Genomic DNA, 23,399 nt, shown 5'->3' with positions numbered 1-23,399 from the left:
CATTCAGATCAGCGGTGACAGTGGTCACAGGTACGTCACCGCTGGTGATGCTGCATTCAATAGCATTTTAGCACGCCTCTGTGGGTGTACTTCCATGCCCAAAAGGGCAGAATGAGCGCGGGAACTAAAACCCTTGCAACTAGTCCCTGTGTTCATTAGCATATCATAAAGGATCTTTAGAAATACTTTTTCTACAGATCCCTTTATCTATGTTACTAGATGCAGGGACTGTTAGGCATGGATTAGCAATATGCACCTAGAACTGGTTCTGGGTGCATATTGGATCTGACAAGTTCACTTTAAATAGTCAGGTCTAGGTCCTGCTCTACCCCTGTGTATTTTGAGGCCTACTAGAACATAGAGAGGTGAACTACAAGAGTTAGGGTCCATCCTGATTGGGTATACCTTGTTTTGGTGGCATGGTTTTTATGCTTTTTTTTTATCAAAAGAGTGTAAACTAAGTACCCTATGTGATTTACATGTACTATTAGCATTTACTTAATTTATTTTTTAGTCTTAGTTTTACAATGATATGACAAATTTGATTGGCTCAATTTTTTGCCCTCCTAGTATAAAAGACCGGGGCTCTTAGCCTAGCACGAGGATTATCATAACAAGCAATAAAAGGAAGGAACAATTACTGCCCATTCTAAAATGCCCAGTGATCTGTCAGCAAGTGATCTATCAGCAGTGATCTGCAAGCAAGTGAGCAAACACTCATTTGCTGGATAATATATCTTATAAGTGAACCTTAAAATCATTGGGCAGCAGTACATCCCCTTGTAAAGCTACCAACAATAATCAAAGTGAGGGAGAAAGAACGACACCAAACAACTCAGCATATGAACTCACTCAAGATCATTGTTTCATGAAAACTGAAGAAAATTGGTATAAAAAAATTACTTTCATTGCAAAACAATGGGGCTGTAATAATGTCAGAGGCAGCAATCAATGGATACTTGACAGATTACTGTCTAGAGACTTTGTGTGAGAGATTAACCAAGTTTGTGATTATTCTACCTCAGATACAAATTACTCCATACCAGGTAGATTACAGTTGGCCTGTGTCTGCAGATATCAATACTACCAGTTAGTAGTGATGGCCAGACCCGGACTGTAAAAGTCCGAATCCGCGCGGGTTGAAAAGTATCCAAGCGCTGACTTCGGGTAACGATCCGGGTCCAGCAACTCAGGTAATTAAAAAAACAATTAAGGAAAAATAAAGAAAAGAAGGGGGAAAGCAGGTGCCTTATACTTACCAAGTCTCTCGCGCAACTGTAACTGCTTCTAGGATGGTCATACTACTTCTGGACAGCTCATTAACCTTCATGAATTTGCACTGCTTGCCCTGCCCAGTGGGGGAAGTAACATATGAGTAACAACCTGGGAACACAAGTGTCAACATCACTGGAACGGCACCGTTGGCGAGTGTAAACTTTTTAATTTTAACTGGGGCAAAACATGGGGAATGAAAAAGGGTTGTCCAAGTAGTGGACAATCCCTTTACATGTTCACCCTAAGGTTGACCAGATTCAGCAAGCTGAGCCTGTGCTTTTCTTAACGTTTCTTCGATGAAACAGTCTTCAGGTTGGTAATGGTAAATGGACTGGATCACATGTCAGATGGTCAGGTACCATCCAAAGAGTGCAGCATGCGCCACGCTATGTGCAAACATTCAGTGTGATAATTTTATATGGTAGTAATGCAGTTTTTAAAAGTGCAGGTAAAACATTTTCCAGTATATATGCCACAAGCTTATATTTTAAGCCAGAACACTGTAAAACTTAACTTTAAGTCCAATTGCTGGCCATAGTATTTGTGATGGTGGTGGTCACGTTATTTACCGATATTCAATAAATGCGTAAATATAGGCAAGGAAACCTCCTTTATCTATGGCAGAGCTGGGAGACAGGTGGGGAAGCACTCACGTGTGTCGATCATTTCACTGCCGCTATCTGGATTCCTATGGACAGGGAAGGATGATGAGTCCAATGTTGAATATCCAACTCATGGGCAATGATTTGCATTTGATACATGATCTGGACCATCAGGAAATGTGTATTTTTGTGCGCACTAATGCACTAAATTCTAAAGTTGGGCTCTCTCTTTGAAAAGTTTGTAGTCGATGTTTATCAGAGCTCACAGTTGCCTTCGACAGTTTACAGCACATCTGAGACACATTAAAGAGAATTAAAGCACTTACCTAAATTGTGTTGCTTTCCTCAGCGCAGGTTATATAAAGGAACGATCCATAAAGCGCTATGAAAAAAAAGAATGTTGATGTGAAACTTAAAAAGCAGCAGTCAGATGTCACAAAGCCGACATTCACCAAATCCCTTCTATTTGGATACGGCTTTTCCGTATGCATTGTATCTGAATCAAGGCTCATCAAATAAATATTATGAACACAGATCTGAACTAAATTGTAGTCTACACGAGGAAAATAGAGAGAAGCACTGAATGTAAAATGCTATAGCCGGCACATTAAAAAATAAAACATTTTATGTGAGAAAGTCAACAGTTTGCAAACCGAAAGAAAAGCTTCAACGGTCTATAAATAAATATAAAGAACACTGTATGCGTAAAAGTAATGCAACAAAAGAAGAGAGTGCAGCTTTCTCCATTTACTTTTATCAAGTTTCTGAACAGATGGAGGAAGCATGCTCAAATGTTTTCGGAGTGTCCATACACCATCACTGACTAAAGTGTTGGCACCCTTGAAATTATTCCAGACAATGAAGTATTTCTACAAAAAAAATTACACATTTTGTTATACACATCTTTATTTAATTTGTGTATATTGGAACAACACAAAAAACAAATCTAAAAAAGCAAATTAGACATAATTTGACATAAATTGACAAAATTATTGGCAACTTTCCAAAATTGTGGGTAAATAACTTTCTTTCAAGCATGTGATGCTCGTTCAAATTCACTTGTGGCAAGTAACAGGTGTGGGCAATATGAAAATCACACCTGAAAAAAAGATAAAAAGTGGAGAAGTTGACTCAATTTTGCATTTGGGTTTGTGTGTGCCACTCTAAGCATGGAGAACAGAAAAAGGAGAGGAGAACTGTCGGAGGACTTGAGAACCAAAATTGTTGAACAATATCCACAATCTCCAGAGATCTTGATGTTCCTTTGACCACAGTGCACAACATAATCAAGAAGTTTGCAACCTATGGCACTGTTGCTAATCTTTCTGGACATTGACAGCAGTGAAAAATTGATGACAGGTTGCAACGCAGGATCGTCCGCATGGTGGATAAGCAGCCCCAATCAGGTTCTAAAGAAATTCAAACTGTCCTGAAGGTTCAGCATGCATTACCGTCCGCACAAACTATCCATCAACATTTTAATAAAATTATATGGCAGGAGACCCAGGAGGACCCCACTGTTGACACAGAAACATACAAAACCTAGATCGAAGTTTGACAATATGTATACAAATCACAAACTCTCTGGGGGGAGTATCCACTGGACAGATAGGATTAAAACGGAGGTTTTTGGTAAAAGACATCATTCTACTGTTTACCAAAAACTGAATGAGGCCTACAAAGAAAAGAACGTAGTGCCTACAGTCAAATATGGTAGTGGTTCAAAGATGTTTTGGGTTATTTTGCTGCCTTTGACACTGAATGCCTTGACTGTGTGCAATAGCGGTGAGAGGAAAAAAGGTTGGTGGTATGTGTCCAGGCGCTGCAGATAACAAGGGACTCGGAGGTATTACGTGGCAAAGTTTTAATAGGCCTAACGCATTTCTGAGACCACTGTCCCCTTCATCAAATGCTACCTGGTGAAGGGGACAGTGGTCCTAGAAACACGTTGTGCTCATTGAAACGTTGCCATTCAATAACTCCAAATCCCTTGTTATCTGCAGCGCCTGGACACACACCACCAACCTTTTTTTCCTCTCACCGCTATTGCACACAGTCAAGGTCACATGTAGTCTCACATGTGTGGGGATGGCAGCGTGCTAGCTGCACGAGCCCGCGGTAACAGGACAGACATGGCCAAGGATGTACCAGCACGCCTTTGAATGGAGAGAGACACACATGTGTCGCACTTTCAATTTATAGTACTCTTCTCACCAGACTGTGTGGAGGTAGGACACCTCTAGCTATAGAGATTGATGTAGGTCCTACAACCATCCCATTAAAGCACCACAACCAGACGCGGGTTGTTTTTTTTTTTCAGCTCTGGAGTGGTGTTTTAAACACACTCCCCTGCTCCAGGTCTTATATGTACCAATTTTCACCTTTATTTTGGCATCGCTCCAGTCCCACAGCACCATCTTGTGACAGCAACTTCTGACTGTCCGGAAGTCAGGAGTTATGTTACAAGCTCTCAAAACAACTCTATGAAAGCCAGAATGAGGCCAGAAGGAGGCTCTCATAGACTAACATTGAGCTGTGACCCCCAATGTGCTACATGAAACACTGGAGCTGCTGGCAGGTCACAAAATGCCTGAGATGGATGGGAGCGACACTGAAAAGAGATGAAGACCCCAGAGGGTGAGTGTTAGACCAGGGAACTTAAATTTAAAGGACCACTTCAGCGGCGGTGAGATAAAAAAAAAAAATGTTTGAGTGGTGTTTTAAGGTTTAAGATCTGAAAACCCTTTATGCCCCTTGCACTTCATGCTTAGCTGAGCAATTCTACATCACATCTTATTATAATCAGTAAAAGCGTACACTGAGAAGCAAGGACATGGCTGAGCCCCTAAGAGACATAGTAGATTTTAGAATATATATTAAAATTATATTATTTCTGGCTCCAAAAGATGCACTAGGGCTTATTTTCAGGGCATATTCTATATTTTGTATTGGCGTCAGTGATTGGGTCATCCATTAATAGAATATGAAAATGCACTCCCTACCACCACACACTCCACTGCTCTGGCGCCAGCAATCGGAATGTGTGTAAATTGCAACTTAATATTCACCCCCTTCCCCTCCCATAAACCTCCCCTCCCCTCTGTGCCAGTATTAAAAATGGAATTTTCTCAAGAAAATTCCGCAGGCACTAAAAGATTACCGCACCCGGTGTAAATAACCGCAGCAAACCGCACCCGAAAACCGCATGCGGTTTGCTGCGGTTTTACCGCGGTATTGTTCGCGGTATTGCCGCGTGCGGGTTGGTACATGTGCTTTATTGCATTCAATGCAATAAAGCACATTGAAAAAAAAAAAAAAAATAATAATTTCCTTCTTAGATAGTAGATAGATAGAGACAGAAGAATAGATAGAGGGATAGATAGATAGACAGATAGATAGAGGACAGTTCGCTGCATTTCCCACGGTCGGCAGTGAGTTCACATTACCGGCCGTGGGAAATGACCGGTAATTACCTCTGCTGGCTCGCTGCGAGGCTGCATTCATTCAGCGCTGTGTGTCAGTCGCGGCTGGATGTAAGCAGCGCAGGACCTGTGGATTACGCCGGAGCTGTGGATTACGTCGGAGCTTTGTTTCGGGAGGGGTTAATAAAAGGGTGAACGAGGCTTGTTTGTGTTTTATTTAAAATAAAGGATTTTTCGGTGTGTGTGGTTTTTTCACTTTCCTTACGGGTTGATCATGTCAGCTGTCACATAGACGCTGCCATGATCAAGCCTGGAGTTAATGGCGGCGAACCACCACCATTAACCCCTTGTATTACCCTGACTGCCACTGCTACACGGCAGCAGGAAGAGCCGGGGACACTCAGGTACTGCCGCATAATGCATGCGACAGTCCCGGGGCAGCTGCGGCTGATATTCTCGGCTGCGGGAGGTGGGAGTGAGGCGGGGGACATTAACCCTACCCCTCTCCCTCCCCAGCCTGAGAATACTGGGCCGCCGCTGTGTGCTTACCTCAGCTGGACGGTAAATATACAGCGGAGCCCACGTGTTTTGTTTTCTATATTTCCGTTTGCTTTCTATGTGTGTTCTATGTGTCTGTGTTCTATGTCTGTGTGTGTCTGTGATCTATGTCTGTGATGTCTGTGTGTGTGTGTGTGTTTACTCTCTGCTCTGCTTCCTCTTCCTGTAATGACATCACTTCCCTGCAAAACCGCAGGCAAGCGATGTACATTACGGGAGGTAAACCGCGAAATACCGCAGGGAATAACGCAGGAAAACGCAGTGAACCGCACAGAATTTGCTGCCTGCGTTATTCCCTGCGGGATTTCACGATTACATGGCAGTCAATGGAGTGAAATCCCGCAGCGACGTGCCTAAAAGAATTGACATGCAATTGTTTTTCCTGCGGGAATCCCGCAGCAAAACATGCAGCTGTCAAATTCCGCCTAGTGCACACAGGATTTTTTTTCCCATAGGTTTTGCTGGTGATTCACTGCAGAGATGTTATGAACATTTTCTGCAGCGAAACATGCAGCAAATCCGCAGAAAATCCGCGGCAAAATCCGGTAAGTGCGCACATAGCCTTAGAAAAATTCTTTTTTTACCCTTTGACTTGCATTAGGTTCCTTATTTGTGATAAGTACTGGAATAATACTAGAATAGTAAAGTAGAATCCAGCTCAACGTCCATGTAAAAATCCAAGGAATAAAATCAAAGTCTTTATTATATATCCATAAAAAAAATCTACTCTATTCTGCTACCATGTGGTCTCTATATAACCATTTTTCATAGATATACTGTATAATAAAGTACTTTGACTTTATTCCTTGGATTTTTTCATGGACGTTGAGCTGGATTCTACTTTACTATTCTGGACTGCCCACATCTTTGTCTCCGTGCACCGTCCAGGAAATTGCTTATAGTTAAGTGAAAATTTATTGTAGTACATGAACATGTGTATGTGAACATCAGACATTTAATAATTTTTATGATACAATAATCAAGATATTTAGATAAAACATAAAATATTTTTATTGGAATACAACTTTAGAACACAAACTGTAATAAATTGTAAATATGTAATACACTATGTAATATACAGTAGATTACATATATATCTTGTGTGTGTATATATTATATATATATATAATATATAATATATACACACACAAGATACACATGTAATCTACTGTATATTACATAGTGTATTACATATTTACAATTTATTACAGTTTTTTGTGTTCTAAAGTTGTATTCCAATAAAAATATTTTATGTTCTGTCTAAATATCTTGATTATTGTATCATAAAAATGATTAAATGTCTGACGTTCACATTGTACTACAATACATTTTTCACTTAAATGTAAGCAATATACTAAATGTTATTATTTACTATGTTTTTGTTGAAAACTGTTTTTTGCCTCTTACATAGTGTGTTTACATAGAAACACTATGCACTATTTAATATACTCTAAGTGGCAAAAAACAGTTTTCAACAAAGACATACTAAATAACATTTGTGCAGTCTATGAATTTGTTGTAAGAAATAGAATTGCCCTCCATCAGATCCTCCTTCGCAGATGACCTCAAATCTGACCTAATAATTTTAAGGCTAGAGAACAACCTCTCTACAATAACTTGGGTTGGAGGCAAAGCCGTAGCCACATGGGCAACATCTCTAACAATTTCCGGGTATAAAGGAATTGCCTCATGCACAGTCAGTTTTGATGAACGGTTGAATTTTTCTATTTCTTTGAGAGCAAGTGAAAAATGTTACTGAAATCTGGTCAATCTGCTGCTATAGGAGACGGAGTGAAATCTTTTTCCTTGCGGCAACGCTTTGCCTGCTCCAGGTCATCCAAATACTTGTCAAAGTTAAACTCCTCATCTGATGAGGATGAAGATATGGTAGCAGTAGCACTGTCAGCACCCGAGTCCTCTTGCACCTGGCAGTCCTGTAGCCGCTCATCCTAACTGCTACCTCACTCAAAGCTTCTTTTCCTTTAGTAAGCTGTTGATCATCAAGCAGTATACGATGACTCGGGTCCACAAGCAGCTGCCAGAAGAATTTTATTTTCCAATAGCTATGTCTCTCTCCCGTTTCATTGAAGCAGAAATGCCATCTGCGATTAAACCTCCTCTTTGGGACAGGCAAAATAGAAAGTTCTTCCACTCCCTTATGAAAATGCCAGGAGTTAAATCCTCAGCTTGTAATTTTTTAGTCACGTTAAATGGGTGATTAAGCAATTCCTTCAATTCAGCCACCTGTGTCCATTGACCTTCATTTTATGTTACTTGAGGGTTCACCATATCTATAAGAAACGATTTTAGTTCAAGCAATCGCTCAGTCATTAAATAAGTGCTGCCTCACCAAGTGGTTTGATCAACAATTGCCCCTTTCCCATCACGTCTCTTCAAGATAGAATCAATTTTAGGGGTTCTGGCATCAATAACCAACTTCCTCACTTTTCCATTAGATTCCCAGCATGTCCGCCCAGTTTCACACGTCCGGCTTTTCGCCGTTTGGTGGATGCGGCGTACACCAGTACAGTACAGTGGCAGCACCGCAACTTTCGGGTCACATGACAGCATGTGACCGGCGTTTGTCCCGCTGCCACTGTACTGTATACATTTTACTGGAGTGCGCCGCATCCGCCAAACCAGCGAAAAGCCGGATGTGTGAAACCGGGCTCCCTCTTGCAGACTATCTCTTATTGCCAACTGCAGCGTGTGCACAACACAGCGCATGTGATGAATATGAAATACGTAATTACTTACCAGTAATGTGTTTTTTTACGAACCCATGACGGCACCCTTATTTTGTGGTGCCGTCATAGGGTGAGGGAAAAAGTGTTTTGAAGCAGCTTCAACGAGATCATCTAATCTAAAGTATCATTTTGCTGTTCTTCTGTTGTAATATCTGTTTGTTCCTCAGTTACATGAACAGCGCTGTGGCTCCATCTCACACATACTGAATCCTAAATTTTCTCTAGCTGTTGTTCATTACTCTCATTCATCAGTGTAATTGTATTTATCAAGTTTGAAGCATTGTCCTTTACAATGGCAAGAACCTGTTCTTTTTTGAGTTCCTAATCTTGCAGAACTTTTTCCACTAAGGCCTGGAGAAACTGGCCGGTGTGATGAGCTTTACTATATTTTACTGCCAGTGTCTTAACTAAGTGTCTTAATTAAGCTAACAATTTCTTTCTTGTTACAAACATATCGAACATTGATGGCAAAATAATTCTTTGAAATGCAGTGACTCTGGGCATCCAGCAAAGGCAATGGTGAAAAGATAGGACATTCAGACACATCGTGTTGTGAGGATCCTCACAAAGAATGAGCAGTCAGTTTGTGGTGTTTTCTAATCTGCTTTTGCTGTTGAAAGCATTATCTATGAGCTCAAAAACCTTTCAGGTGATGCGGTTTTTTAAAAAGCTGATCTGCTTTTGCAGCTGACAAACGTATCCTCAAAAAATGCAGCAAAAACGCTGTGTCTGAATGCAGCCTTAGATCAGGAATAGAACAGCCATTCATAGGACATTTCATAACTTTCCTAAAATTCCTATGAAAAAATATTCAGCACATTCTGCATTGCACTACTGTCCCCAATTTATTATATATTTTAAGGAGTCAGAGTCGGTGCATTTTATACAGACTCCGACTCCTCCAAAATGAGCTCCAACTCAGATTCCACGACTCCGACTCCACAGCCCTGGCGATCGCAAAAGCGATCGCACCCTTGTGCGTCACGGGCAATTAGTTGCCCATGGCGCACAAAGTCGTTAATCCCTGTCACACGTACTTACCTCTCTAATGATGTCACTTCCCGGTGAAAGACCTGGCTAGTTTCCTGCCAGCGTTGAGAAACAAGTGATGGTGTCCCCGCAGACTTTCTTGCTTTGAATATTTCCCAGGGGGCATTGCTATAGAATCACTGCGTTGAGAAACACGTGATGGTGTCTCCGCGGTGTTGGATGTTGATCTCCCTAAGGTCAATCATCCTTGCTTATGTACTGAAAAGTCTGTACAGTAAATGCCTCAATACTTGGTAGGCTCCTTTGAATGAATTACTGCATCAATGTGGCATGGAGGCAATCAGACTGTGGCACTGCTGAGGTGTTATGGAAGCCCAGTTTGCTTTCATAGCAGCCTTCAGCTCGTCTGCATTGTTGGGTCTGGTGTCTCATCTTCCTCTTGACAATAAATGAGATTCTCTATGAGGTTTAGGTCAGACGAGTTTGCTGGCCAATCAAGCACAGTGATACTGTGGTTAGTAAACCAGGTATTGGTACTTTTGGCAGTGTGGACGGGTGCCAAGTCCTACTGGAAAATGAAATTTCATCTCCATAAAGCTTGTCGGCAGAGGGAAGCATGAAGTGCTGTAAAATTTATTGAGACGCACTTGTATATATAAATCTAAATTATGTATGCAAGATAAATATACACAAAAGACTGTTCGATAACTTCTCTATACAAATCTCATGTTTGTGGTATGTAGAAAAAAAAAAACCATAACTCTAAGTGGACATCGTCCTTTGACATCAGTGCTGCAAAATGCCAACAACTGAGCCGCCATATTGTGGATGTGCAATTCCATAAGATAAATGAAGGTTCCCCAAACTTCTCTATAAGGAACCCGTAAAAAAAACGAAGTTCACATCTTTCGTACAACCAGAAAGATTTTCTTTTGTTTGTTTCCATCCTCGACACGGCGAGACGTATTTTATGATCTGCTCACTAGAGAATTACACCTCCTGCTGTGTATCAGATGAAGAGGCCTTTATTTCTGTGTTTCTGCGCTAAAGATTTCTCCAAAAAAGATAATACAGGACAAACAAATTACTATGAGGAAAGAAGGCCAATCAATATAATAAAACCGAAACGGCTGCTGTATAGCAGAATGGCAGATTAATGGGCTGATGAGAAGACTTTCTTAAAGGGGCTGTCCTACAAAAAACGACATTGAACTAGCTACATCTGCAAGATGGGGTGGCAACAGTGGGATCATTGCAGTCCAACTGCGGAGACCCCACTAATCTGAAAATGGGGGTCTTTAAAGGGAACCTGTCAGCAGTTTTGGCAACTATAAGCTGCAGCCACCACCAGTGGTCTCTTATATACAGCATTCTAACATGCTGCATATAAGAGCCCAGGCCACTGTGTAGAACGTAAAAATCACTTTATAATACTTACCTAAAACGTCGCTGTGGTGGAGTTGGGCCATATGGGTGTCTCTGTTCTCCGATGCAGACGCCTCCTCTTAGGCCATCTTAGTCTTCCTTCTGAAGCCTGTGTGCATGACGTGTCGTACGTCATACACACTCACTGGTCCCGCGCAGGCACACTACAAAGATCAAAGTGCGCCTGCGCAGGACCTCAACGTCGGTGAGTGTGTATGACGTAGCACGCGTCATGCACCGCGGCTACAGAAGAAAGAGAACAAAGATAGCCAAAAGAGGAGGCGCCGGTACTGTAGAACGGAGACGCCCATATGACCCAACTCCCCCACAGTGACTGTTTTAAGTATTATAAAGTAATTTTTACGTTCTACACAGTGTCCTGGGCTCTTATATACAGCATGCTATGTGCACTCAACTGTACAGTAGATGGGCAAACCGGCAGAACTTCAGGTTGGGCGGGTATGGCCGACTTGGGGGGGGGGGGGGGGAATCCAGTTCAGGACACACTTCCGAATCCGTTCATTAGATCTCATGAATAATATTCACTGCTTCCCCGCCCACTCTCTGTGGCAGTGTCTGCGATTGGTTGCAGGTCTGACTGCTGGGTGTCTGTGATTGGTTGCCCTCGCACTAACTGGGTTACCGGAGAAGAGTGTAAAAATAAATAAATAAATGGAAAAAAATGGCATAGGGTCCCCCCCAAAAGTTTGATACCCAGTGCAGACAAAGCAGACAGCTACACGCTGAAGCCTCCAGCAGTTGGCGTTATATTGTCTGTGTTTCAACATATGAGGGACTCCCTGTGACTTTTTTAAACTAATCAAAGAAAAAAAAATTAAAAAACGGCATGAAGCCCCCCCCCCCAATTTTGATACCCAGCCAAGTTAACACAGACAGCTGGGGCCTGATATTCTCTGGCTGGGGAGGCCCTACCTAAAAATAGCAGCCTACAGCCACCCCAGAATTGGCACATCCATTAGATTAGGTCACAAACTGCCTGAGACAGACGGGAGTGGCCCTGATAGAAAGTGAAGACACCAGAAGGGAAGTATTATTACGGTCAGGGACCTTAGATTAGCCCCTTCACCCCTGGGCGATTTTCCGTCTCTTTGTTTTTGTTTTTTGCTCCCCTTCTTCCGAAAGCCGTAACTCTTATTTTTTTGTAAGTCCTGCCATATGAGGGCTTGTTTTTTTGCAGGACGAGTTGTACTTTTAAATGAAACCATGAGTTTTGCATATAGTGTACTGGAAAATTACAAAAAAATTCCTAGTGCACAAAAGTTGCAAAAAAAATGCGATTGCACAAATGTTTTGGGGGTATTTTATCCACCATGTTCACTATATGGTAAAAGTGATGTGGAGGTGTGATGCCTCAGGTCGGTACGAGTTCATAGACACCAATCATGTATAGGTTTAAGGTTATCTAAGGGGATAAAAAAATTCAGAAGTTTGTCCCAAAAAAGTGGCACAGTTTTTGCGCCAATTTCCGCGACCCGTAGCGTTCTCATTTTTCGGGATATGGGCTCAGTGATGGCTTGTTTTTTTGCATCTTGTGCTGACGTTTTTAATGTTACAATTTTTGTTCAGATGCTACGTTTTGATCGCCCATTATTGCATTTTGCGCAAAATCTGTGACGACGGCATTTCTGAACGCGGCAATACCACATATGTGTATTTTTTAACTCTCATTTTCAATGCGGCACATGGGGGGTTATTTGAACTTTTAGACTTTTCATTTGTTAGAAGAAAAAAAAAATAATTTTTTGTTTTTTACTTTATTTTTTTATTTATTTTACTTGTCCCCCTAGGGGACTATAAGGACCAGCAGTCTGATCGCTTGTTCATTTCTGCTGATCAGAGCAGCACTGCTCAATCAGCAGAAATGCTGCTCTCCTCTTACAGCCGGCGCTATGTCGGCTGTAACAGAAAATGAGTCATGATTGCGACAGGAGTCATCACATGATCCTGTACTACCATGGCAACTATTGGCTCCCCATGATCACGTCACGGGGCCTCTGATGGAAGCAGGTACAGTACAGACCAAAAGTTTGGATACACCTCATCTGTAGAACAACTATTAAGAGGAGACTTTGTGCAGCAGGCCTTCATGGTAAAATAGCATACAGGAAACCACTGCTAAGGACAGGCAACAAGCAGAAGAGACTTGTTTGGGCTAAGAACACAAGGAATGGACATTAGACCAGTGGAAATCTGTGCTTTGGTCTGATGAGTCCAAATTTGAAATCTTTGGATTCAACCACTGTGTCTTTGTAGAAAAGGTGAACGGATGGATTCTACATGCCTGGTTCCCACCGTGAAGCATGGAGGAGGAGGTGTGATGGTGTGGGGGTGCTTTGCTGGTGACACTGTTGGGGATTTATTCAAGACAAAACAATCACTGATCTCGGGGAGACCAGCCAGCAGCCAACAAGGGCGCTCAAGACAGTGAATCCTAGGTACATTGCCCCCTGTGTTTTGTCTTGTTGGTCTACTAGGCATTGCTCCCACCTGGCCAGAATCCTACTCCACACTGATGAGCTGTCTGTGGATGGATACCTGGCCTTAGTAATGCCCTTGTCATTTCTTTAAACTTGTCAAAGAGTTGGATATTGACTAAAAGGGCCACTTAATATGGTGGTTATGGTGGTTTCCTAAAAAGAGCCACTCCTTGGCTAGGTCCTTCTCGGAAGGATATCTGGCTAGTTTCTGTGTTGAGATGCCTAACAGAGGCTCCACAGACTTTTTTGGGGGATTTATTCAAACCTGAAGGCATACTAAACCAGCATGGCTACCACAGCATCTTGCAGCGGCATGCTATTCTATCCGGTTTGCGTTTAGTTGGACCATCATTTATTTTTCAACAGGACAATGACCCCAAACACACCTCCAGGCTGTGTAAGGGCTATTTGACTAAGAAGGAGAGTGATGGGGTGCTACGCCAGATGACCTGGCCTCCACAGTCACCAGACCTAAACCCAATCGAGATGGTTTGGGGTGAGCTGGACCGCAGAGTTAAGGCAAGAGGGCCAACAAGTTGTAAGCATCTCTGGGAACTCCTTCCAGACTGTTGGAAAACCATTTCCGGTAACTACCTCTTGAAGCTCATCAAGAGAATGCCAAGAATGTGCAAAGCAGTAATCAAAGCAAAAAGGTGGCTACTTTGAAGAACCTAAAATATAAAAGACATATTTTCAGTTGTTTCACACTTTAAGTATTTCATTCCACATGTTTTAATTCATAGTTTTGATGCCTTCAATGTGAATCTACAATTTTTAGAGTCATGAAAATAAAGAAAACTCTTTGAAAGAGAAGGTGTGTCCAAACTTTTGGTCTGTACTGTAAGTGCGCGTTATCCGTTGCGGTGCTTTAAATCGCACTGTCACATTTTGACAATGCGATCTAAGGGGTTAACAGATGCAGGTGGATCGCAGATCCACCTGCGCCTGATAGCTGCACAGGTCTGCTGTACAAATCAGTAGACATGTGCGGGACTTACCGCAGTAGTTGGCGGTTATTACATAGACTTGAGCCAAGATGTACCTAGTACGTCCAATGTGATTAAGAGGTTATACGCACCACTCCAGCAGTGACATAATAGCATATGTCACAACTTTTCAGCCTATTCAAAGTAATTCTCTTATTGAAGCCCCTAGATTCCACTTTCACTTTCAGTCATAAGGTATAATGACACTGAAAGTGCCTCAAAAACACTGTATGATACCAGATACCACCAAAGTGAATTTCTCCCCAGTACCCACCACATGCACAGTATGATGACCCTACTATACCCTCCCTCAACTACGCCAACAAGTATGGTGACACCAAAACAGTATAATCCCCAATTGTGCCCCCTAAACAGCCCTTCATTCAGTATAATGGGCTCCACACTGTATAAATGCCCCCACTAGCCCACCAAACAGTATAATGGCCCCAAATACAGCCCTTGCACAGTATGATGGATCCCACATAATCCTTCACAAAGTATAATGCATGCCTATAGTCCTCCATAGAGTGTAATGAATTAATGAACATCCCATAGTCCTCCATATAATTAACACCCCATAGTCGTCCATATATTTTAATGCACCCCCATATATTATAATGCACAGCCCATAGCCCTTCATATTGTATAATGCACCCTTCCTATTAAATGCCCCACCATAGTCCTCCATATAGTATAATGCACCCTCCATAGTACTCCATATAATATAATGCACACCTCATAGTCCTACATATAGTGGGTATGGAAAGTATTCAGACCCCTTTAAATGTTTCACTCTTTGTTTCATTGCAGCCATTGGGTAACTTCAAAAAGTTCATTTTTTTTTTCTCATCGTGTCCCTGCAGCTGAAAAACACCTCCATAGCATGATGCTGCCACCACCATGTTTCACTGTTGGGATTGTATTGGGCAGGTGAGGAGCAGTGCCTGGTTTTCTCCACACATACCAGTTAGAACTTTTTGGTGATAATTCTATCTTCGTCTCATCAGTCTACTGCATCTCTGGAGCTCAGCCACAGTGATCTTGGGGTTCTTCTTTACCTCTCTCATCAAGGCTCTTATCCCATGATTGCTCAGTTTGGCTGGATGGACAGGTCTAGGAAGAGTTGCGGTGGTCCCAAACTTCTTCCATTTAAGGATTATGGAGGCCACTGTGCTCTTAGGAACCTTGAGTACTGCAGAAATTCTTTTGCAACCTTGACCAGATCTCTGAGCAGTTCTTTTGACCTCATGATTCTCATTTGGTCTGACATGCACTGTGAGCGGTGAGGTCTTATATAGACAGGTGTGTGCCTTTCCACATCAAGTCCTATCAGTTTAATTAAACACAGCTTGACTCCAATAAAGGAGTAGAACCATCTCGAGGAGGATCACAAGCAAATGGACAGCATGTGACTTAACTATGAGTGTCTGAGCAAAGCGATTGAATACTCATTACCATGTATATTTCAGTTTTTCTTGTTTAATACATTTGCAAAAATGTCTACATTTGTTTTTTCGGACAAGATGGGGTGCAGAGTGTACATTTATTGAGAAAAAAAATGACCTTTTCTGAATTTACCAAATGGCTGCAATGAAACAAAGAGTGAAAAATATAAAAGGAGTCTGAATACTTTCCATACCCACTGCACAATATAATGCACCTTCCATAGTTTGCCATACATAATACCCCCATAGGCCTCCATATAGTATAATGAATATAGTATAATAGTGGTAAAAAAATTCAGAACTTTGTCCCCCAAAATGTTTTGCTTTTTTTTTTCTGAGACCTGTAGCTTTCTCACTTTTCAGGATCTGGGGTGTGGGCTTATTTTTTGAGCCCTGAGCTAACGTTTTCACTGATACAATTTTGGGGTAGAAACAATGTTTTGGCGATACCATGCATGTGCGTTATTTTCTTTATTGTTTTATTTTTATTAGGGCAAAAGGGAAACAATTTGAATGTATGTAATATATGTAATGATTGCCAGTGTATGTAATGTATGTAAAGCGCTGTGGAATTAACAGCGCTATAGAAATGAATAAATATTATTATTATATTATTATTATTATTATTATTATTATTATTAAACTTGTGGGTTTTTTAACTTTTTACTACAGTGGAACCTTGGTTTAAGAGTGTTTTGCCAGACAAGCAAAGCTTTTTACAAATTTGTAACTTGGTTTAAGGGCAATGCTTTGCAATAAGAGCAAATACTCACCGCGCACACTTCCGTACTCTGACCCGCTCTGGAGGTAACTTTCTGTACGTACATATGTGCTGTATACAGTATATCATTGTACAGTACAGTATATACTATACAGCATGTCTATCAGTTTGCACTTGTGGATACAGTATTGTACTTTCTTTCTGCTAACCAGTACAGCACATTGCTTGTATTGTACCTCTCGCACACCAACAAGTCTATTGTAAGCTAAAGTGCAGTTTAATTTGTTTTATATGCTTTTTACTGTACAGTATTTTGTATTAGTGTACTGTAATCATTTTATATGAATACAGTACATTATATTATATTAATGTAATAAGTTTGTATAAATTTCTATGTTTCAATTATTTCCTATGGGAAAATTCGCTTTGATATAAGAGTAACTTGGTTTAAGAGCACACTCCTGGAACCAATTATGCTCGTAATCCAAGGTTCCACTATATATTTAATATTCCCCTTAGGGAACTTGAAGCTGAGAACGGCCAACCAATCACCTGTGCTGTACAGGACAGGGCATCAACATCAGCAGTGTTAGATCATTATCTCCTATGAACGCCTACCACGGACAGGGGTTCACAGAAGTATCATGTGAGCAGGCACGGGGATCTCCAGCTGAGACCATCGGCGCCCTGCGATCATGTGATGGGTGGAATGATGGGCCGAATCATTTATGCTGTTCCTGTTTGTGCATTTTAAATGCCAGATTCACCGTTAGAGGTACTTGATGGCTGATTAATCAGCTGTCATGTACAGAGAATGATACAGGCTTAGCATGTGAGCCCGCATCAAAAGCGGGGACATGGCCTATGAAGTATATATAAGTCATCAGTCGTGAAGGGCTTAAAAAACGTGTGTCATCTGTGTTTTTCCGGTATGGATGTAGAAAATTAAATGACATAGTTTCTCCTACACTTTGAAGGTGAAACACGTACGTGTTTTTCACGGACCCTTAGACTTGTATCGGCCCTTGTCATCCGTGCTGACAGAAAAAAAACATATCAGCACTGCAGCCCCATAGATTATAATAGGTACGTGTGGTATCTGTGAAAAAGACGGCTGCCACACGTACCAGAAACACGGACATGTGAACTTCCTTGGTGAGCACTGACATGCCAGCCTCCTGGGACATTTGACAATTTTTATGCCCTGTGACATCTTATCAGTCCTCACACAATGACATGATCTCTGCGGCAGTGGGCCTTCACACCATCAGATGTGCCCACGATGCCGGCCAAGGAAGTTTGTAAGGCCCGGGACCAGCTGTCCCAGGATAGCGACCTGGGTGTCAAAGAAAGATCCTACAAATTTTTTGCACACATTTAATGGGAACCAGTCAAGTCCAACATGCATCCAGAATCACGAGGAGTTCTGGGTACATATTACTAATCCCTGCCTAACCGTCCCTGTATACACCAGCATAGATAAAGGGATCTTTAGAAAAAGTATTTCTAAAGATCCCATATAAAATGCTAATGAGGGCATGGACTAGTGCAAGGGCGTTAGTTCCCTTGGCTAGTTGGCCCCATTAGCATGTTAGTATGTCCCTATGGGTGTGCTAACATGCTAATGAATGCGCAGCGTCAGAGGATGGTCGCTCACCTCTCTGCTGCCATTGCATCCAACTCCTGGATTTTGGCTCAGTGCACATGACCCCGGACTTCTGGTCATGCGCACTACACCAGTGTGAAGCCAGAACATGTACACACGGCTTCATAGTACGCATGACCGTAAGTCCGGATTTATGCGCACTGAGCCGAAATCCAGGAGTCGGGCGCGGTGACAGCAGAGAGGTGAGCACGACCATCCTCTGACGCTGCACATTCATTAGCATGTTAGCATGCCCATAGGGACGTAATAACATGCTAATGGGGCCAACTAGCCAAGGAAACTAACGCCCTTGTGACTAGTCCCTGCAGTTTTGAATGACACCATATATTTAACCAGATAATGCACTAACATACAGCTAAACAAATTCTAAGTAGGGAGCAAATGAAAAAAAGACATAAAACTCTGCTGTTGTCCTTTATTTTTACACTTTTCACTTTCCGATAAACGTTCTACGGTCCAGCACAGCTATGGTGAGGCCAGATTTATATGGGGAGGGGGGTTTGTGTGAAGTAAAAAAAATAAAAAAAATACTTGCAAGAAAATATATTTGGCTTTAGTAGCCATTCTCTGACTTTTTATGATGAGCTGTAGCATTTGTTGCTAAAAGCCCATATGACTTTCCGATCTTTTATTAGTTTTTTTTGAGGGGAGGTGGAGTACCCAAAGTACAGGGATTCGGCGAGGTCGGTTTCCTTCCGGTGTTTACCTTGTGGGACAATTATTTAATAAGTATTTCTAAGGATGACATGAGCCGCAGGTTGTTACACAGGGGCTTACACTGTGCCTTACGGAAAGGGGGTGTCATCCATGTGAGCGAAATACACTCCTTCTATGCCTCTGGAACGCCAAATTAATAAGATATGTTTTACGAGCGCTCGGAAAATCAATACAGCACACACTTCTATGGTGTACTCAAAGACTTCATCTTTATTAGTACATGGGACCAGTTTATATAGGGTCACAGACCAAGGAAATTTCCCTCTGCACCAATAAGAGCAGTAGAGGCGTGAATGGAAATGTGAAATTAGCTTACATGCTAAGCGGGCCAACTAGCCAGGTGAACTAACGCTCTCGCGACTAGTCACTGCGCTCATTAGCATATCATAAAGGATCTTCAGCAATACTTTTTCTAAAGATCTCTTTATCTATGCTACTATAGGCAGGCGCCAGACCGCAGAGAGGAGGCGCCAGACCGCAGAGAGGAGGCGCCAGACCGCAGAGAGGAGGCGCCAGACCGCAGAGAGGAGGCGCCAGACCGCAGAGAGGAGGCGCCAGACCGCAGAGAGGAGGCGCCAGACCGCAGAGAGGAGGCGCCGGACCGCAGAGAGGAGGCGCAGACCGCAGAGAGGAGGCGCCAGACCGCAGAGAGGAGGCGCCGGACCGCAGAGAGGAGGCGCCGGACCGCAGAGAGGAGGCGCCAGACCGCAGAGAGGAGGCGCCGGACCACAGAGAGGAGGCGCAGACCGCAGAGAGGAGGCGCCAGACCGCAGAGAGGAGGCGCCGGACCGCCCCTTAGGGGAGTATTATAAAAGTGATTTTTACGTTCTACACAGCGGCCTGCGCTCTTATATATAGTATTATGGAATGCTGTATATAGGAGCCCACTGGTGGTGGCCGCAGCTTATAGGCCCCAAATCTGATGACAGGTTCCCTTTAAAAGTTAATATATTTATGCTTGGGGTTGGGTTTCTATGTTAAAAACCGTTTGCGTTTACTAAAAAAAAAAAAAAAAGACAGGGTTCAGCAAAATGGTGAAGCGCCTCCAGCCAAACCTGGGGCCAGTGACTGGAAGGCACCTGGATGCACATGGCACGCGGTGTGTATAGGGTCAGGGCCAGTATATGGGACGCCCATCATGACAAATGCCCCCTATATTCAGTGACAGTAACATCAGACACAGCCCTGTGCCCTGACGTGTGGGAGCACAGGGCATTTCAGGTCATTAGAGGTTTTGGGATTGCTACTTAAGCAATTGCCTCCTGAACAGGAAAATAAAAACACAATATACACCATGAGCCTATAGGAAAGCGGCAGCTGCTGCATCAGCCCCTACAGAGGGAGAACATGTGTGCAAGGAGCACGCCACAATGATGGAAGCGCTAGACGAGCAACTGCTCCTGTCAGGGAGCTGAGGGGAAATAACATGAAGGGAGAACATGCAGCAGCCGGCAACCCTCCCTCCCCCAGCACGGCCGGCTGCAGAGCAAGCAGGACCCCCCCAGCACGGCCGGCTGCAGAGCAAGCAGGACCCCCCCAGCACGGCCGGCTGCAGAGCAAGCAGGACCCCCCCAGCACGGCCGGCTGCAGAGCAAGCAGGACCCCCCCAGCACGGCCGGCTGCAGAGCAAGCAGGACCCCCCCAGCACGGCCGGCTGCAGAGCATTGCAGGACCCCCCCAGCACGGCCGGCTGCAGAGCATTGCAGGACCCCCCCAGCACGGCCGGCTGCAGAGCATTGCAGGACCCCCCAGCACGGCCGGCTGCAGAGCATTGCAGGACCCCCCCAGCACGGCCGGCTGCAGAGCATTGCAGGACCCCCCAGCACGGCCGGCTGCAGAGCATTGCAGGACCCCCCCAGCACGGCCGGCTGCAGAGCATTGCAGGACCCCCCAGCACGGCCGGCTGCAGAGCATTGCAGGACCCCCCCAGCACGGCCGGCTGCAGAGCATTGCAGGACCCCCCCAGCACGGCCGGCTGCAGAGCATTGCAGGACCCCCCCAGCACGGCCGGCTGCAGAGCATTGCAGGACCCCCCAGCACGGCCGGCTGCAGAGCATTGCAGGACCCCCCCAGCACGGCCGGCTGCAGAGCATTGCAGGACCCCCCCAGCACGGTCGGCTGCAGAGCATTGCAGGACCCCCCCAGCACGGCCGGCTGCAGAGCATTGCAGGACCCCCCAGCACGGCCGGCTGCAGAGCATTGCAGGACCCCCCCAGCACGGCCGGCTGCAGAGCATTGCAGGACCCCCCCAGCACGGCCGGCTGCAGAGCATTACAGGACCCCCCCAGCACGGCCGGCTGCAGAGCATTGCAGGACCCCCCCCAGCACGGCCGGCTGCAGAGCATTGCAGGACCCCCCAGCACGGCCGGCTGCAGAGCATTGCAGGACCCCCCCAGCACGGCCGGCTGCAGAGCATTGCAGGACCCCCCCAGCACGGTCGGCTGCAGAGCATTGCAGGACCCCCCCAGCACGGCCGGCTGCAGAGCATTGCAGGACCCCCCCAGCCCGCGCTCTGCAGAGCAGTGCACAGGCCGCCGCTGCCTACCTAGCGCCAGTCCCCGGTGCGGCCTCCGCTCCTCCTCCGTGTGCTCCGGTCCTGCAGGAGGCGGAGGGCGCTGCTATGTGGCAGCAGTGGTGACGTGTACGGCGGCTGTGTGCTCTTCTGTTTGTTCTTCCCCCGTCAGAGCCACAAGTGACACGTCGCAGACATGTGCCGGCCGCAGACAGTGCCAGACATGTGCCGGCCGCGCTCCTGTACTGCGTGCAGGGGGCCGTTATCATGGTGCGGCCATAGAAAACATAGACACCATATGGGGCACAAGGCGCACACCCTGCCGGAGTCTGCAGCTTGGTGGTTGCGGTATTTTGCGGGTTGAAGTGCAGCCCCGGTTAGACCCCATGCGCACACTGCAGTTTTTGATGCTTTTTTGGTGGCCCCAAAGTACAGTATGAGATTGCGGATTTGCTGTGCACACTGCGCTTTTTTTGGCCGCATTATTGTAGTGACCACTAAACTGCAGCATGTCAATTCTTTTGCGGTTTCCCTATGTTTTTCACCGATTGGTGATAAAAAAAATGCAAAGAAACCACATTATCCAGTTTGTAAGACGCACTTTTTTTCCCCTAAAACTGCGGGGAGAATGGGAGTGTGTCTTACAAACCGCATATGGCTTACCGGGGCGGTAGTGGAGGCGCAGGGTCAGCGATACCGAGGGCTCGGAGCCGGTGACACTGCAGTAGAGCAGCTCAGGAGGGTCAGTGTGCGGCAGCGGAGGGTCAGCGATACTGTGGGGTGTCGAGGCTCAAGAGGGTCGGTGTGCTTAAGTGGAGGGTCTGCGATACTGTGGGCTTGTGGAGTGTCGCGGCAGCGGGCACCATTGATCTGTGGGCTGCTTTGAATCACCGATGGTTGACGCAATGGACTTAAAGAAAATGGCCCCTGAGGCCAATCTTTGCATGCACTGCCTCCGCGGCCATTTTCTTGAAGTCCATCATGTCAATGGCCGGCGATTCAATGGAGCCTGCAGTCTGCCAGCAGCTCAATGGCACTCACCGTCGCGATGCCCCACGACCCCGCAGTATCTCCAACCCTCTGCTCATGCACACTAACCCTCTTGAGCCGCGACACTCCCCCTCCAAGCCTGCCGGCAGATCAATGGCGCCTGCCGCTGTGACACCATGAGCCCGCAGTATCCCCGACCCCGCTGCCGCACACTGACCCTCTTGTGCTGTGACACCCCCCCCCTTCAAGCCCATCGGCAGATCAATGGCACCCAGTAGCGCAACACCCCACAAGCCCACAATATCACCGACTCTCTGCTGCCGCACACTAACCCTCTTGTGCTGCAACTCCCCCCTTCTCCAAGCCCACCGGCAGATCAATGGCACCCAGTAGCGCAACACCCCACAAGCCCACAATATCACCGACTCTCTGCTGCCGCACACTAACCCTCTTGTGCTGCAACTCCCCCCTTCTCCAAGCCCACCGGCAGATCAATGGCGCTCGCCACCGCAACACCCCACGAGCCAACAGTATCGCCGACCGTCAACACACTGACCCTCTTAAGCCGCGGCACCCCCTCCACCGAGCCTGCAGTAGTATCACCGACCCTTTGCACACTAACCCTCCTGAACCGTGATAACCCTCCTCTGAGTCCGCAGCATCACCTACCCTGCCTCCTGTGACCTTCCTGAGCCACTCCACTACCGCCGCTTCCCCCTGGTGAGCTAATACAAGAGGCACTAGGATTATAAGATGGAGCCTCATTTTAACATAAAAATATTTTTTTACTATTTCCCTCCTTCAAATTCGGGGTGCATCTCATAAAATGAAAAATACGGTACTTT

At 45.0% G+C, this 23,399-nt stretch overlaps 1 protein-coding gene across 1 annotated transcript in view; it reads right to left on the bottom strand.

Annotated features, from left to right (window-relative positions):
* TRIQK (triple QxxK/R motif containing) overlaps positions 1-21,794 on the bottom strand; it is a 157,446-nt gene extending 135,652 nt beyond the window's left edge. Inside the window, exons 1-2 of the mRNA XM_075316259.1 lie at positions 21,598-21,794; positions 2,204-2,259 (exon numbers count right to left, since the gene is read on the bottom strand). The gene's annotated coding sequence lies outside the window, so the exon portion shown is untranslated. The remainder of the gene's footprint in view (positions 1-2,203; positions 2,260-21,597) is intronic.
* Positions 21,795-23,399: the final 1,605 nt, after the last annotated feature.

The sequence above is a fragment of the Anomaloglossus baeobatrachus genome, chromosome 6 (genome assembly GCF_048569485.1).
Source record: "Anomaloglossus baeobatrachus isolate aAnoBae1 chromosome 6, aAnoBae1.hap1, whole genome shotgun sequence".
Lineage (NCBI taxonomy): Eukaryota > Metazoa > Chordata > Amphibia > Anura > Aromobatidae > Anomaloglossus > Anomaloglossus baeobatrachus.
The sequence above is the reverse complement of the archived record's forward strand: the minus strand, read 5'-3'. Positions and strand labels throughout refer to the sequence as shown.